The 16,776-nt window shown below is 44.0% G+C and overlaps 1 protein-coding gene across 45 annotated transcripts in view; it reads left to right on the top strand.

Moving 5' to 3' along the window:
- Positions 1–16,776, top strand: part of CYRIB (CYFIP related Rac1 interactor B) — a 143,122-nt gene that overhangs the window by 51,277 nt on the left and 75,069 nt on the right. For 8 of the 45 annotated variants that reach the window (XM_042254126.2, XM_042254124.2, XM_042254134.2 and 5 more), the window contains exon 1: positions 11,395–11,469. The exons of the other annotated variants lie outside the window; for them this stretch is intronic. The gene's annotated coding sequence lies outside the window, so the exon portion shown is untranslated. Of the gene's footprint in view, positions 1–11,394; positions 11,470–16,776 lie in introns of those variants that run through there. 45 annotated transcript variants of the gene reach the window in all.

Consider the following 16,776-nt stretch of genomic DNA (forward strand, 5'->3'; position numbering starts at 1 on the left):
TGTTTCCTGTACTGTTTGTGTTTTCCCCAGTGTGTGACCCTGGTTGATCAGTTGAGTCATGAAAAGACCTACATTTTACCAGTTAGCTTCGGTCTGTGGGCCTCTTGCATGATTCTTGCATCCACAGCAGCAGATCAAGAAGAGTAACAGATAGCCACCCTCCAAAGGCCTCCGAATATCAGACTGACCAAAGCTTCTGTTGATTGAGGCAGTGGATGGGGAAATACTATCAACTTGGGAACAGTTTAATAGAAATTAGCTTGTAATTAAAAGTTCAAAATAAGTTGGCTTTTCTTTTCTGAATCATATGACCTAGTTTTCTTTCTACCCCTGTGATTGTTTCCATTCACAGAATAACTAACCTCCAAGAGCCTCCTATTTGCTTAAGCCCTTCTGGCCCCTTCCTTCAGGTCTGCTGTCGTCTTCCTTGGACATGTCTTCCATCGCGCCTTCATTTTTCTCCTCTTTACATGCTTCTCTGTTCTAATGCCATCTTTTTGAACAGATAAATTTATTCAGAACATTGAAGGGAAATAAAATTCTTTCATCCCTACTCTCATGTTGTCATTGAGTTTTAATTTCTCTGATCCCATCTGCCGTTTCCCCATGAGGGTAGATATTTTATATGAGTGGCATTCTATTTTATGTATATACTTCTGTGCTTTGCTCTTTTGTTTTTCTTTTAATTTTTTTGGTGACCCCACACAGCTTGCCGGATCTCAGTTTTTCTATCAGGGATGGAACCTGCCCTCCCTGCGTTGGAAGCACAGGGTCTTAACCCCTGGACCATCAGGGAAGTCTCTGTACTTTGCTCTTTAAACTTAATATTCACAGTTTTTCAGTCAACAGATGTTAATTGAGCTCCTAGTATGTGCCAGGCGTTGCTCTAGTGGCTGGGAATAAAGAGATCAGTGAAATGACCAGTCTACATCCCTGTTGTCCTGGTGCTTCTGCCTTATTCAGAGAGGTTCATGATAAACACAGTACAAATTCTGTTAGCAGGTAATTAACATCATAGAACAAAAGTAGGGTTAAAGAACGTTGGGATTGTTAATTTATAAAATATTGTCTCATGTTGCTACTGTCTTTATATGTACATATGTGCTGTGTACTAAGTCGCTTCAGTCCTGTCCGACTCTTTGAGACCCCATGGACAAAAGCCCACCAGGCTGTTCTGTCCATGGGATTTTCCAGTCAATAATTTTGGAGTGGGTTGCCATGCCCGTCTCCAGATCTTCCTGACCCAGGGATCGAACCCCCATCTCTTATATTTCCTGTGTTGGCAGGCGTATTCTTTACCACTATCACTCTATGTACCTAGGGGTTGGTTATTACCCTTGATATTGATGGATTATAATTTATTGAAAACCTTAGAAATATAAACTTCAAATCTGGAGAGGGCTTATAAGTCATTGAGAGTAGACCCTTCATTTTCAAAGTGAGGAAACAAATTCAGAGAAATGAAATGACTTGTTCAAAATTATCCAGCCCCTAAGTGGCAACGCAGAAGCTTTTAAATTGTAATTAAGTTGGTTTTCATTAATTCTAAAGACAATTCTTTCAAATTCAACTATGCTGTTTCCCTGCTGTGGGAAATTTATTTCTGGTTTTTATTATACATAATGCTAGTATGGGCAGCTTTATGCAAATACCACCTTAATGAAGGTAGTACGTTAATTAATAATTAGAAATAATAACAAACAAGGGCTTCCTTGGTGGCTCAATCAATAAAGAATCTGCCTGCAATGCAGGAGACATGGGTTCAATCCCTGGGTCGGAAAGATCCCCTGGAGGAGGAAATGGCAGCCTGCTCCAGTATTCTTGCCTGGGAAATCCCATGGACAGAGGAACCTGGTGGGCTATAGTTCATGGGGTTGCAAAGCCAGACATGACTTGACAACTAAGCCATCGCCGCCTTTGCCAGGCACTGCCCTGTTTTACTTGCGATAACATCATTCTGACAGTGGATACCATTACTTTCCTAGTGTTTACAGATGAGAGAATGAAGGGAGGAATTCAGACTCTGAGTACAGGGTCTGAGCCCTCAGCCACTGTGACATACAGCATTCTGAGTCTGAATACTAAAACTGCAAATTTCAAAACTCAAATAATCTGTAACATATAATTGTTTTAACTACTTAAGAGTTTACCAAGACCAGGGATGTCTTAGATTTAGTTGTATGTCACTGCTGTTTTTAGAGTAAAAAGTGGTAGACTATGGAGGATTTCCTATTCCATCTATTATTGTAGTTAACCCTGACAATAGCAGTGAATTAGGTGGTTATTGTGCCTGTTAAAGATAAGTAGTTTAGGCACTTCCTTGGCTGTCCAGTGGTTAAGCCTTTACCTGCCAACGCAGGGGGTACAGGCGTGATCTCTGGTCAAGCAGCTAAGATCTCACGTGCCTCATGGCCAAAAAACAAAAACATGGAACAGAAGCAATGTTGTGACAAATTCCATAAAAACTTTAAAGAAAGAATGGTCCACATAAAAAAAGAAATCTTAAAAAAAAAAGTTGAGTCATCTAGTATTTTAGATGAAGCTTGGACATTGAGAGATTAAGTTAATATTTGTAGAAAGAAAGGGGCAAGTAGGAAGCAAGGAAGTTTGAGTGACTCATGCATGTCAAGAGCTTTAGGACCTGGGGTCTAATCTTAGCTTCGTCTCTTAGTAACTTTGTGACCTCCAGCAAAATACTTAACCTTTTTTTTTGTACCTCACCGGAATTTTGTTACCTGGAAACTGGAAGCAGTAAAATCTTTCTCTTGATGTTGTTATAAGGATTGAATTAGAAAATGAGTGGAAACCAGCCAAAATGAAACCATTGATCACAGGTATTGGTTGCTTCTGTCATTACCGTATTTCAATCCAAACTATTTTCTCTTTCCTCTAACCATGATATTTCTGGAAAACACATACAAAAATCTCTCTCTCTCTTTTTAAAACGGAGGTATCCTTGCCTGGAAAATTCCATGGACAGAGGGGCCTGGCGGGTTAGTCTGTGGGGTTGCAGAGAGTCGGACACGACTGAGCATGCCCGTGAACAGTAGTTGCTTTGCAATGCTGTGTTAGTTTCAGGTGTATAGTACAGTGATTCAGTTATGTGTGTGTGTTGTTTTTTAGATTCTTTTCCATTATAGGTTATTACAAGAAAGGGAATATAGTTCCTTGTGAAAGTGAAAGTTGCTCAGTTGTGTCTGACTCTTTGTGACCCCATGGACTATATGCAGTCCATGGAATTCTCCAGGCCAAAATATTGGAGTGGGTAGCCTTTCCCTTGTCCAGAGGATCTTCCCAACCCAGGGATCGAATCTAGGTCTCCCACATTGCAGGCAGATTCTTTACCAGCTGAGCCACCAGGAAAGCCCAAGAATACTGGATTGGGTAGCCTATCCCCTTTCCAGCAGATCTTCCCAACCCAGATCAAACTGGGGATCAAACTGGGGTCTCCTGCCTTGCAGGTGGATTCTTTACCAACTGAGCTATCAGGGAAGCCCATAGTTCCTACTTACAGGTGGGTCTTTGTTGTTTATGTATTGTATCTATAGTAGTGCGTATCTGTTAATCCCGAACTCCTAATGTATCCCACCCGCCTTCTCTTTTGGTAACTGTAAGTTCGCACAAAATCTTATTTAAATGGCATTGATAAATTAGTGACCCTTGACACAATTAGGGATTCTCTTTTTTTTAATTTTTAAAAAACTTTTTATTTTATATTAGAGTATAGCGGATTAACAGTGTTGTGATAGTTGTAACCAACAAGGGATTCTCTTCCTTTGTAGTTTTGTCTGCCTCTGTTGGGGTGCCATAAAAGGTGGGGGAACAGCAGATCAACCTCTCTTTGGGTCTCTGGGTCATAGTGGGGTGAGGCCTGGGAATGGATGGCTTACCCAGCCCTTCCTCTCCCTTCCATCCCTCTGGATCTGACTTTCAAACATCTCAGCCCCACCTTCCGTGACCCCTTCCTGTGCCTTCACAAGGTGACCTGGCCGCTGTGGGGGTGGGCAGGTGGGTCAGGCCATGGGCGCGCTGGAACACTGAGGGGTCCTTTTGGAGGGGGGTCTGTTTCTCCAGGTGGGCAGGGGGAGATCTTTTCTTGTGGAGGGTGTGACTTTTGAGCTGAAATGCAAAAAGGTTCTTGAGCCACACAAGGGGACTGAGAGAACTGTTTGTGGGAAAGGCCAGCATCTGCTTCCATGCCCTCGTAGACTTTTCTGTAGCCAGCTCTTCTCTAAGTGGGGCACAGGCTTTGGCCCACAGACTGGTTACGACATCAGTCAACTCCATGGACCAGCCCATCCCTCTTGGGAAAAACCTAGCCATAGAACAGGGTTTGGGAAGGAGACATGAAGACATACAGTCTGCTTTCTTCTTTTTACGTTCAAGTCTTGGCAAGAAGACACACTCTTTATTTCTGTCGCCTGTATCAGCTGCACATTCCTGAAATGAACTCCTCGATGTTGTCCTGGCTTCGTCATACTCGAGCTTTTCCGGTTGCAAACAATTTTGCTTCTAGTTGATGGGGACTCTAATGACTCCAGGTGGTGAATGGATGGTGGGGAATAGAGTTCTGTAGAAATACAGCTCAAAAGCAATACAAACACAGAGCGGAAAAGGGGAAACTGGTGAAGAGGGGAGGGCTATATTAACAGCATGTTACCTTTGTTGACATTGAAGAAACCAACCCTTTACCTTAACACTGGGAAACTTGTTAAATGCTTTGTGGAGTGGCACAGGGTCCCACATGTATGTATCATGGAGCCTTTAACAACAAGGTGCTGAAGTACCTTTGTTAAGGAAAGATGACCAAGATAGATCATGAGATGAAACACAGCAGATGATAATTCAAAATATGAACCATTTTTATATAAGTCAATGCATTATCTTTACGTAGATATAGACATAGTAAAAACATTTGGAAGCATGTCCACATGGTATAGGAGGTTAGCTCATGGGGTATTTATTTTCTTCCTTTTGCTCCTCTGAATTTTCAAATTTTTTCTGCAATCAACATGTAAATATTATTCATATAGTCAGAGTGAAAGAAAGGTAGAGGAGGCCAGAAACCTCTTTTTTTTTTTTTTAACTCAAATTTTAACCTCATTCCACGTATTTATCAAGGTCTCCGAGGAGCTGGGTGGGCACACCCAGATGTAGGGACAGGTGTAGGAGTGGGCAGGGTAGCCTTGGCCTCCGCCTTCACTGAGCTGACATCGTGTTGAAAGTCTTTTTTTTTTTTTAATTTAAAATATTTTTTTAAAGCTTAAAAAAGAAAATTACAGGTTGTGGTAAGTGCTAGAAGGGGGAAAAAAAAAAAAAGCCAGTGACATACGAGGGAATATGGAAGGGAAGGCCCACTTCAGGAAGGAATGGAGGGGCCACTTTGAGGAGTGACCCTAGAGGAGGCTGAGACGCAGCTGCACGGCAAGTGTACTCAGGGCGGAGGGAGGGGCCAGCAGATGCTGCCTTCCTACCGGTCACCCAGAGGGCTGGTGGAACTTGAACTGCAGCTGCCCAGAATGAGCACTGTGTTGCACTTGGAAATGTGAGGAGGCTCAGGGATACACCTTGTAACTCTGGGGGCATATGGCCATCCGGACAACTTGACGGCCTCTGGGAGATTGTTTAATGTTTTGCTAAATCACAGGAATATATTGGGATTGAACTGTTGAGTCTGTTCTTTGGTTCTTTTTGAGGAGCAGCTCTGATGTCATCCTTCACGCTGAATAGGCTTTGAACCCTGCTCAGGGAGTCCCAGGCCTCCTTCCCCATCCTCTTCTGCATTCATTAAACTCACACATTGGGTGGATGCTTGTGTCTGTAAGGCATGACCCTTGGGTCTTCATCCTCAGCCTGGGCTGTGGTAGAAATATCTGGGAAGGTGCCTCTTTGTTCAGGGACTCAGTATTCACTGATTCCTCAAAGAGGAGGAGGAGAGCAGTTGAGAGAAGTCCCTGAAAGTTAGATTAAGGACAAAGACTCGATACAGAGTCAACAAAAGCTATAATTTTGGTGCTTAAACATACTGGATGGTGTATTTGAGTTAACAGTGGCAGCAGCTATTCATGGAATCCTCTCTAAGAGCCATTGGACCGTACAAACCAAGAACCATAGCAATGTTCAGATCCTTTGAGCCATCGATTAAAATCCATGGAACTTATGCTAAGGTCATCATTTTTTCTTTAGTGGGGAGAAACCAAGAAAACAGTGATGTCTATTCTATAATAGCAGTAATAGTAATGACAGAGTACTTTGGGGGTTTGAACTCATTTTCCTGTTGTTGATCAGTCCCTCAGTTGTGCCCAACTCTTTGTGACCCCATGGACTGCAGCACGCCAGGCTTCCCTGTCCTTCACCATTTTCTGGAGCTTGCTCAAATTCATGCCCATTAAGTCAGTGATGCCATCCAACCATCTTGTTCTCTGTCATCCACTTCTCCTCTTGCCTTCAATCTTTCCCAGCATCAGGGTCTTTTCCAGTGAGTCGGCTCTTGGCATCAGGTGGCCGAAGTATTGGAACTTCAGCTTCAGCATCAGTCCTTCCAGTGAATATTCAGGGTTGGTTTCCTTTAGGATGGACTGGTTTGGTCTTTCAGTCCAAGGAGATTTCCCTATACAGCATTTATAAGAGCATGGAAACATTCCTGTGAGTACGTTTTCATGTCCATTTCACAGAAGGGAAATAGAAGGTTAGAGAGGGGAAGTGCGTGCCCTGCTTCACTCTGGCAGCTTCAGGCTCTGAGCTCTAGCACATGCACTGCCCCCTCTAGGTGTGCTCAGAAACTGGGGAAATTGCTGGGCATCCAGGAGGCAGAGGAGGAACCAAGACTGAAAATAATTATTGAACTTAATATAGGCTTAATTCTGTCCCAAGTACTGAGCAAATTTTATCTAAACTAATTTTTAGAACAAACTGTGGGGAAACTGAAGTTCTGAGATTAACCTGTGGAGGTTGTAGGACAGGTGTCCAAACCCTGGCGGGGCTAAATCGACAGCTCCCTGGTGCTTTTAGCTCTGCTTTGTTGCCTGGTGGTTCACAAATATGCATTGCTCCAAGAGGGAATAATGAATGAAGCAGTGAATGGATGAGATGGATTAGGCCATAGAGAACTGTTGTTGTTGTTCAGTCACCAAGTCATGTCCAGCTCTTTGCAGCTCCATGAAATTGCAGCATGCCAGGCTTCCCTGTCCTTCACTGTCTGCTGGAATTTGCTCAGACTTATGTCCGTTGAGTCCGTGATGCCACCCAACCATCTCATTGTCACCCCCTTCTCCTCCTGTCCTCAATCTTTCCCAGCATCAGGGTCTTTTCCAGTGAGTCTGCTCTTGCATCAGGTGGCCAGAGTATTGGAGCTTCAGCTTCAGCATCAGTCCTTCCAATGAATATTCAGGGTTGATTTCCTTTAGGATTGACTGGTTTCATTTCCTTGTTGTCCAAGGGACTCTCAAGAGTCTTCTCCACATCACATTTCGAAAACATCAATTCTTTGATGCGCAGCCTTCTTTATGGTCCAACTCTCACATCCATACGTGACTACTGGAAAAATCATAGCTTTGACTATACAGACCTTGTCAACAAAGTAATGTCTCTGTTTTTTAATACACTGTTTAGGTTTGCCATAGAGAGTAGATATTAGGATTCCCATGGTCAATAAATTCTTTTCGATAGCTTTGTAATTTCTGCCTGCAATAGGGTTGCCCAAGTGTCTCCCATGAGAGTTGCAGCTTTCCTGGCCCTTGAGGCTACGCTTTTCCAATACCCTTCACCTAAAGGCTCCCTTTCCTCGCTCAACTCATCCCTTGCAAATTGCCCAGAGTCAAATAAGTCTAGGGTGAACCAGGTGTGCAGGGTGTGGACCTTTAGCAACTGAAAGGAAAGAGAGCTATTTCAACATGATGAAATATTCTGCAGCCTTAAAGTGATAAATGTGCCTGGAAAAATAGGAATAGATATTAGGAGGTAGTTGCACATATCTGAAGATACCAAGTGAAGCAGTGTTCATTTACATGGATAAATGTTGGAAGAGAATAGGAATGAGAACTGGAAAGGTTTTGGGATTGGATGGTGTCACTGTCAGATTAATCTGTGAAGCTAGGAACCGCAGGGTCATGACCCACAGTTTCTGCTTTTTCTTCCCCTAAATTCCACTAGTCACAAACGTGTAAATTATATAATATATCAGTAAATATCTCAATTCTGTTGTCCATTCCTTCTCTCCACTGCCATTTTCCTAGAACAGGCTCTTACTGTATCGCGCCTGGACCTCACAACAGCTTCTCTGGTCTGCTGGTCTCCTCTCTCTCCCACTGTAGTCCACGTTGGACACTGTGGTCAGAGTGATCTTGATATAAAACACATCTGATTATGTCTCTCCCTTGCTTAGAAGCTTTTATTTACTGGTGGTTGCCTTCCGGAGGCAAGTTCAGACTCCTTAGGATGGTGTTTGAGGAGGTCCTTTCCAACCACCCAGTCTTCCCCCCAAGCATGTCATGACCTCCCCTTCCTCTGCCCATGTGACTTTCCTTCTTGGCCCTTCCCCCATCTCTTCAAGACCAAGCTCATCCTCTCTGAAGCCTTCACAGCCATTCCAGGGAGGGTTAGTTGCTCCACCCTCCGAAATTACAATGAATTATGCCATGTTGTAATTGTGGGGTTATAGCCCTTCCCTCTACTGAATTTTCAGCCCTTCCAGGACAGGAACCACATGACTTACTGGCTTTACCCTAAACCCTCAACATGGTGCTTGGGACACAGTAGAGGGACAAAACTGTGTTGATTGAATGACTCAGGGAGTGAATTTGTAAAAAGCAAAAGAGGAAATGCAAGTCAAGGGCTTTTGGTACAGTGCCTGACACATATACTAAGGATTCAAAAAAAAAAAAAATGCTAACAAGCCACCATGGTTAAATCATCATTAGAGCCTAGTACTTTTATGTAAACATCTTTTTTTGCATCCTCTTTTTTTTTTCAACCTGAGACTTTGACCACAGCTGAAATGTGCTTACATTTATGCAGAAGGATGAAGAAGGGGTCGTGGAAGAGCAAATTAATCACTTCTCCTAGGTTTTTGTTTTCTGTCCCCTCTTCCAGGACCTCCCACATGGGATAGTGGCAGAGCTTACACAGGTCAGGAACGTGTGTAGGGCTGATAAGGAGAAAGGTGTCTCTGAAAAAAGCAGTCTATGCTCCTCTTGGGACTCATCCTCTATTTTACAGTTATCACTCATCAAATGGATTGTTTTCTCTGCTGGTCTGTAAGCTCCTCCAGGCCAGCATCATGTCTATGTCACTTTCCAGAAATAAAATTTGGACCAATGAATGACAGTTGATGGGCATCAGATTTCTGATCAGTGTAAAAGAAGAGGCTCCTAGGACTTCGCTCGTGGTCCAGTGGTCCCTGCCACTGCAGGGGTGAAGGTACAGTCCGCATTTGAGAAAATTCCACATGCTGTGGAGTGAGGCCAAAATAATTAATTAAAAAGAGGCTCCTCACAATTAAAGGATAATGAGCTGCACATAATTGGAGATACTTGAGCTAAACTGGATGTTCACATGTGGAGGATGTTACAGACAAGATTCCTCTTGCTCTCCATGGGAGACTCGGTTCCAGGTGTGTGGTTGCTGGCAGCTCGACTGAGCAGGTGTAAGAACTCTTTCTCTGGTTCAAACAGAGGACAGTGGGTCGATATGGACCAGAGTTATTTAAGAGTAGGTGTCCGTGTATCAGACAAATGGATCAGAGTTCTTGGATTGTGGAGATTGTTCTGTTAGCATCAGTGTTTGCAAAACATCAGCGTCCTGTGTTCCATTGAAACTGATGAAGATTATAATGGATACAGTGTAAGACCCCCAAATCATCCTTAAATATGATAATTAGGGTAAAAGTCTGAGGCCTAGGACTCTTGCCCTTAGTGTGTGCCTTGATAAAGCCACCTGCTCTCTCCTGACACTCTTAACCACATTTCTTTGTAATATGGCCAATATCACTTGGTCTCCATGTAACTCAAGAGCAAGACGGAAAGCTACGTAAGGTTAAGTGCTGCCTTCTGGATCTGGGGCAAGGAGTGTTTGCTTGGCTACCTATGGTAAGGCCTAGATCACTACTGGGATCTTACCTATTTGACTAGAATAGGGGTTCATAATCAGGGTTTCATAGATAGGCTTCCTGGATCCAAAGATTTCCTGAAATTGTGTGCAGTTCATGTGCCTGTATGCATTAACCTGGAGAGAAAAGTGCATCCTTTTATAGGATTTTCAATAGGGATCTTGACCTCAAAATGTTTAGGACCATTTACCTTCATAGTTACTATCTGCTTAGCAGTCAAACTGCAAATATCCCTGGGAGATGCGATCATTATTTACACTTTGGCATTAATGACAAAAATCTGAGAATTTCATAACGGGGTTAGGATGAGCTAACTAGATGGGATGTTCTTGTTTTCTAAGTAAAGAGGGAACCTTTATGTTAAGAGTGAAAGGGGAATTTGGGGAAAATGAAGAAGCTGCGCCCTCTACCACATCCAACTTCTCTGTCCATCAGATAGCGTTACCCAGACCAGACCCCAGAACAGAGTCTCATTTATCTGAAAGTGCTATGTGTAGCACCATGCAAGTCTCCAGTGGCGCCTGATTTCTGTTCTCAGACTGATTATTTAACACCTCCCAAGGGCGTCTCCACGATACCATCGCAGGCGATAACGGTGTACCTCTCGGCTCTGGGGAGCCTGCCAAGCGCATCTGCAGTATCTGGAGTTTGAGACTCAATCAGCACCTGGCAGAGAGGGAAAGGCGTGCCCGACTTTGATGGGTTCAGCAGAGTCCAGATCTGCGAGTCTCGAGTTCCAATTTCTGCCATCTCTGAGCTTACTGACCTGAGGCAGGTCACTGTCACCTCTGAGCCTCAGTTTCTCCATCTGTAAAATGAGAAGGGTGCAAGACGCGGGTCCACCCAGAAGCCATCTCGGCCTTTAAGGTTCTGCGCCTTTAAGGAGGGCGGGGTAGCGGAGAAGGTAGCCGCGCCCCCTTCCTCTCCTCGCGGAGCCCTCCCGACCACCTGTCTCCGGCCTCGCCCCGCCCCCTAGGGGAGGGGCTGGAGCAAAGGGGGCGGGGAAGGAAGACTGGGTTTACCTTGCGGGGCGGGCGCGCGGCGCATGCGCACGGCCGGACAGGTCCGCGGCGCCCTCACTTCCTGGCATTCCCCCTTCCCCCTCCTTGCCGTTACCCTGTACATCCGGGTCATTTGCCCTCCCCGCTCGGAGGAGCCGCCGCCGCCGCTGCCGCCGCCGACTGGCTCGTCGCGGCTCCGCCACAGGGGCAGGTGCGGAGGGGCTCCCGGTCCGGCCGCCGCCGCCGCCGCTGCCCCGCTCCGGGCCCGGGGCTCCCCCTAGCGCCGCTGAGGAGCCGCCGCCGCGGCTCGAGGAGGGCGGAGGAACGGGGCTGAGAGAGAGCGCCTGGAGGCTCGCGCGGAGGGTGAGTGGTTTATTTTTTTCCCCTTTTCTCCGCTCCCCTCACACCCCTGGCTCGCCTGCTCCGCGACCCCATTTTGGCGGAGAGGCGGGCGCGGTGGGGCCGGCGCGGGGCTTCCTCATCCCCCACCCCACCACCGTTGCCGGGGGCCCGCCCCGGCGCCCACCCCCGGCGCTGCGGCGGCATCTCCGCGGGCGCCCCGGGCCCTTCCTCCGCGCCCCGGCCGCCCGGGTGGTCATTCATTCGGCTCTGCCTTTCTCCGCCCCTGCCTCCTTCCACTCGCGTCTCCCCGCGCGTGCTCGCCGCCCCCTCCCGTGCCCAGTTCTGCCTCCGCCCGTGACCTTTGGCTCCTGGGCGCTTTCCCCTCCCACGTCGATAGTCGCCCCCCGACCCGGAGCTCCCACCTTCCTTTTCTATCAGCGGCCGCCTTCCCTCCCTCCTCTCCCAGTGCTGGTCCCCGGATCCACACCCCCTTCTCTCGGACTCCACCACGCCTCGCCCGGACACGCGGCCCTCCTGGTCACCTGCCTTGAAGTTGGTGCCCCGATCCCTTACACCTGTGCAACAAGACCGTCCGACTCAGGTGCTGCGTGGACCTCTGATCCTTAGCATTTAAAGTCCCGGTTCTCAGTCCTAGGGTGTGGTCTTAGCTGTGTTTCCAAAACACACGTTTCTACTATAATTATCCAAATGCATGACCATCAAACTGTAGTGGAAGTGGCACTTGCGGTGTGTGTGTGTACCTCTTGGTTATTCTGGGTCACACCAAATACTTCCCCCCCGACCCCCGCCGCCGGAGGAGCGTGTGACTGATTTGCTCTAAATGTAAAATTTGGCCGAAGAGTGTTACTCTTTCCACTCCTCCACATTCCTTCTCCCGCTGTTCCATGACTTATTTGCAACATTACCTGTTAATACTGTTTGTTGGTGAGGCTTCTTCTCGGCTCATCTGTCACCAGCAGTTACTGAATGTCCCCCAGTGTGCGGAATACTAATGAAATAAATGCCTGAATTCTTGCACTGCTACAAAATGCCATTCTGGTTGAAGACAGATTTGGGACGTTTGTTTCCACTTTTTCTCCCCCCACCCCCCGTAAATTTATTGAGTTTGAAATCTTTTTACTCCTTCATGTGTTATGTGGAGAATGTGTATCATTTGTGTGTTCTTATAGTCTTGCCATTTGGAAGACTGGCATTCCAGAGGAGTGTTTTGTGTAGCTCAAGGAATTTGAGTCACTTGGGTGTTCAGAGACTTATTGCAGATCGTTTTAGACTAAGGTATCAAGAAAAATAAACTGATCCTTTTAATTCTTTAATTATACTTAATAATAGAAACACAAGTTCTGTGTCTGGAACAACTTGGTAATTGGGGCTTATTTGATAGCCTGCTTGTAAAGTGTTGCAGTTAACTAAAACTGCCTGATTCAGCATTCATAAAATGAAATGACAGCAGTTTTTCTAATGCGACAGTCATAGTTCATAATAATGAACTCCAAGGAAGGTACTTAGTCCTGAAGTGCACCTTCCTGCGTGTCAGTTTGATACAGTTGCTGTCAATATTAATAGCATTTGTCTAACAGCCCTTTCTTCTGGAGAGGTGGGTACTAAAAATGTGGTTGCCTGTTTGTCCCCTTTGAGGTTTTGGATGACCACTTTAAGCACTAAGATTACTTTACTTGGGGTCAAGATTGCTTTTTTTTTTTTTTTTTTTTTGCAGAGCAATTTTGCTGGGTAATATATATATATTTTAAACTCTTTAAAACTTTAGCAGTTATGTAGCTACTTGAGAAAACTCTCGTTTTGTAAAATGTAGGATAAAAATTGATTTGATAATTGCATCAAGGGTAGATTTTTCTCGCCTAAGAAAAAATGGTTGATCAAAGGAAGGCATGATTAGTAAATTGACCCTAGTCGCCCCAGCAAAAAATACAGTTTCAGATGCTGAGTAAAACTGAGTGAATGTAGTTTATTTCTGATAGATTCCAAGTGACATTTAACAGCAAACTTAAAATTTATTTCTCTAAACTTTACCCTTCAAATGGGTGAAAAATAGTGTCATTCTTGAGGTTATTTGACTCATTTAAAGTGGTCATTTACCTTTACTTAGTAAGTAATTGAGCCGTAGAGACAGATGCTTTATTTCATTTAATCCTCATCTCCTTGGGGAAAATATTGTACTGTCACTTTTATGAGGTTACTTAACTCATTAATTATTGATGCATTCAACTGTTAGAACATATAATTTGCTCTTTTCACTGTTTAAGGAAAACAAAATTTCAAAATAATTATATTGTTAGTGGCATGCCCACTGTTACTTTTGGTCTCTCCTTTTCTGTTACTATAACAGGGTTTAGCACAGTGCCTGCCTGGTGCACAGTGGATACGCAATAAATGTTCTGACTAATTGAGTGAATGGCATGTTTGGAACAGTTAGACTGTAACATCATTTTGTAATTATGTAGCAAAAGTTTTAGAGAAAGATGTTGATTGCTCTCAGATGCAATTTTCTCAGGTAACTTGTACATTTTGAGGATTGCTATATATAATTATTTTAAAATGCTTTGAAATCTTTGGGGAGAAACTACAATAGACATATCAGTTTGTGATATGCTTTAGTTCAGTGAAGGGATATGTTCACTGAAAATGGATATTTGATGTATGTATCTTGTCAATATTCATGACCAATGGTAATTCAGATAATTTCTTGTATATTTAAAGTTTCTAAAAATCAGCGTAAAAATTGAGTGTGTGAGCTCATCCTATATTATTATCAGTACACTAAATAAGGTTAATTTTTCAAGGAACATTTTTTCATATAGTAGAAAAGTAATGAATCTGATAATGTGGCAACGTTGACTTAAAGTTTCAGTAGTGGTGATGATAATGATGTTAATAGTAACTAACACGTACCTAGTGTGTGCTACTTGCCAGGCAGTGTTGTAAGACATTTAGTCTTTACAACACCCTAAATCTAATAGGTGGTAGTATCACAGACTAGGAAACTAAGGTTAGGTAACTGAAGGGACACAGAGATAGAGGACTGGGTCTGTGCCCTTCATTATTACTCTGTAATAGTGAACACCTCTGTGCCACATTCTCCATAAAACCCTGCAAGGTGTAGGTTAATTCCTAGTTGATTCGTAAGTAGCATTAGGAAAGTAAGGCTCAAACTGCTTAGGTAACTTGTCCAAGTAGGATCAAGAAGGCTGGCATTTCAACCCAGGCCTCTGTGACTTGTAGTCTTCACTAAAATTATTTCAAAGTACTAATTTGAAGTCCTGTATTTTATGTTGTATATTTAGAAGGCATACTTACTTAAAACAGTGAGTCTCCAAACATTTTCACCTGCCACACAGGATGGATAATGTTCATTCTTCTCTACTGTCTGTGAGCATATGTGTTAACATGTCAGTTGCTCAGTCGTGTCTGACTCTTTTCAACCCCATGGACTATAGCCCACCAGGCTCCTCTGTCCATGGGATTCTCCAGGCAAGAATACTGGAGTGGGTTGCCATTCCTTTCTCCAAGGGATCTTCCTGACTTAGGGATCCAACCCAGGTCTCCTGCACTGCAGGCAGATTCTTTATGGTCTGAGCTACTGTGATCATATACAGGATTATAATTTCCTGTCCACTGGCTGTAACTTCACCCCTTTCCCACTCACACAAGTATATTGGAATGCAAATGAGTGACATTTGTAAAATTTTTTAAACAAGGAAATCATTCTTAGAATTTTGATCCTTTTAACTATACGCCATTTCTTGTGACATGCCCCACATCCTGATTGTGGTACTTACCATGGGTGAGAATGGCTGTTTTCAAAGACTCTGGGTGATTTTATTTCAGTAGAAGACCTAATGCAAGGATATATTTCTGTAGTTAGTTTAGTTTATTTTGAAAAGATGATGTTCTGGTACTATTGTATACAGCATTCAGAAGCTTTCAGTCCTGTACAGTCATTTTCTGCCTTGTGAGTAATCTCTATTTGATGTGTTCTAGTTGGTGCATTATGTCAGCTCTGTGCTAAATCTAAACTGATAGACACCTTTCACTGTGTCTATCTACACTGTGCCCCCAAATCTTTCTCTCAGTCATAAATTGGCATGTTCTCAGATAATCCAAATTACACTGAATACTGAGGTCGGTTTCAGAAAACATCAGAAAAAAAATATGTCATATTCCCAGATATTATTACTTGGGATTGTTGTTGTTCAGTTGCTGAGTTGTGTCTTACTCTTTGTGGCCCCTTGGACTGCAGCTTGCCAGACTTCCCTGTTCTTCACTGTGTCCTGCAGTTTGCTTAGATTCATGTCCATTGGGTTGGTGATACCATTCAACCATCTCATCCTCTGCTGTCCCCTTCTCCCCCTGGACTCAGTCTCTCCCAGCATCAGGGTCTTTTTCAGTGAATCAGCTCTTTGCGTCAGATGGCCAATGTATTGGAGCTTCCAGTAGGTTAACCCTAACCCTATTAAGCTTCAGTCATTCCAATGAATATTCATGGTTGATTTTCTTTAGGATTGACTGATTTGATCTCCTTGCTTTCCAAGGGATTCTCAAGAGTCTTCTCTAGCACCACAATTCCAAAGCGTCAATTCTCCGGCACTCAGCTTTCTTTATGGGCCATCTCTCACATCCGTGCAATTACTACTGGAAAAACCATAACTTTGACTGTATGGACCTTTGTTGGCAAAGTGATATCTCTGCTTTTTAATATGCTGTCTAGGTTTGTCATAGTTTTCCTTCGAGAAGTGTCTTTAATTTCATGACTGCAGTTACCATCTGCAGTGATTTTGGAGCCCAGAAAAATAAAATATCTGTCACTGTTTGCACTTCCCCCTTCTATTTGCCATAAAGTGATGGGACTGGATGCCATGATCTTAGTTTTTTGAATGTTGAGTTTTAACCCAGCCTTTTCACTCTTCTCTTTCAACCTTATCGGTAGGCTTTTCAGTTCCTCTTTGCTTTCTATCATTAGAATGGTATCATCTGCATATCTGAGATTATTGATATTTCTCTCTGCAATCTTGATTCCAGCTTGTAATTCATCCAGCCCAGCATTTCATGTGATGTAGTCTGCATATAAGTTAAATAAGCAGGGTGATAATATATAGCCTTGACATACTCCTTTCCCAGTTTGGAACCAGTCCGTTGTTCCATGTCTGGTTCTAACTATTACTTCTTGACCTGCATACAGGTTTCTCAGGAGACAGGTAAGGTGGTCTGGTGTTCCCATCTCTAAGAATTTTCCACAGTTTGTTGTGATCCACACAGTCAAAGGCTTTAGCATAGTTAGTGAAGCAGAAGTAG

Source organism: Ovis aries, chromosome 9 (assembly GCF_016772045.2).
Source record: "Ovis aries strain OAR_USU_Benz2616 breed Rambouillet chromosome 9, ARS-UI_Ramb_v3.0, whole genome shotgun sequence".
Taxonomy (NCBI): Eukaryota; Metazoa; Chordata; class Mammalia; order Artiodactyla; family Bovidae; genus Ovis; species Ovis aries.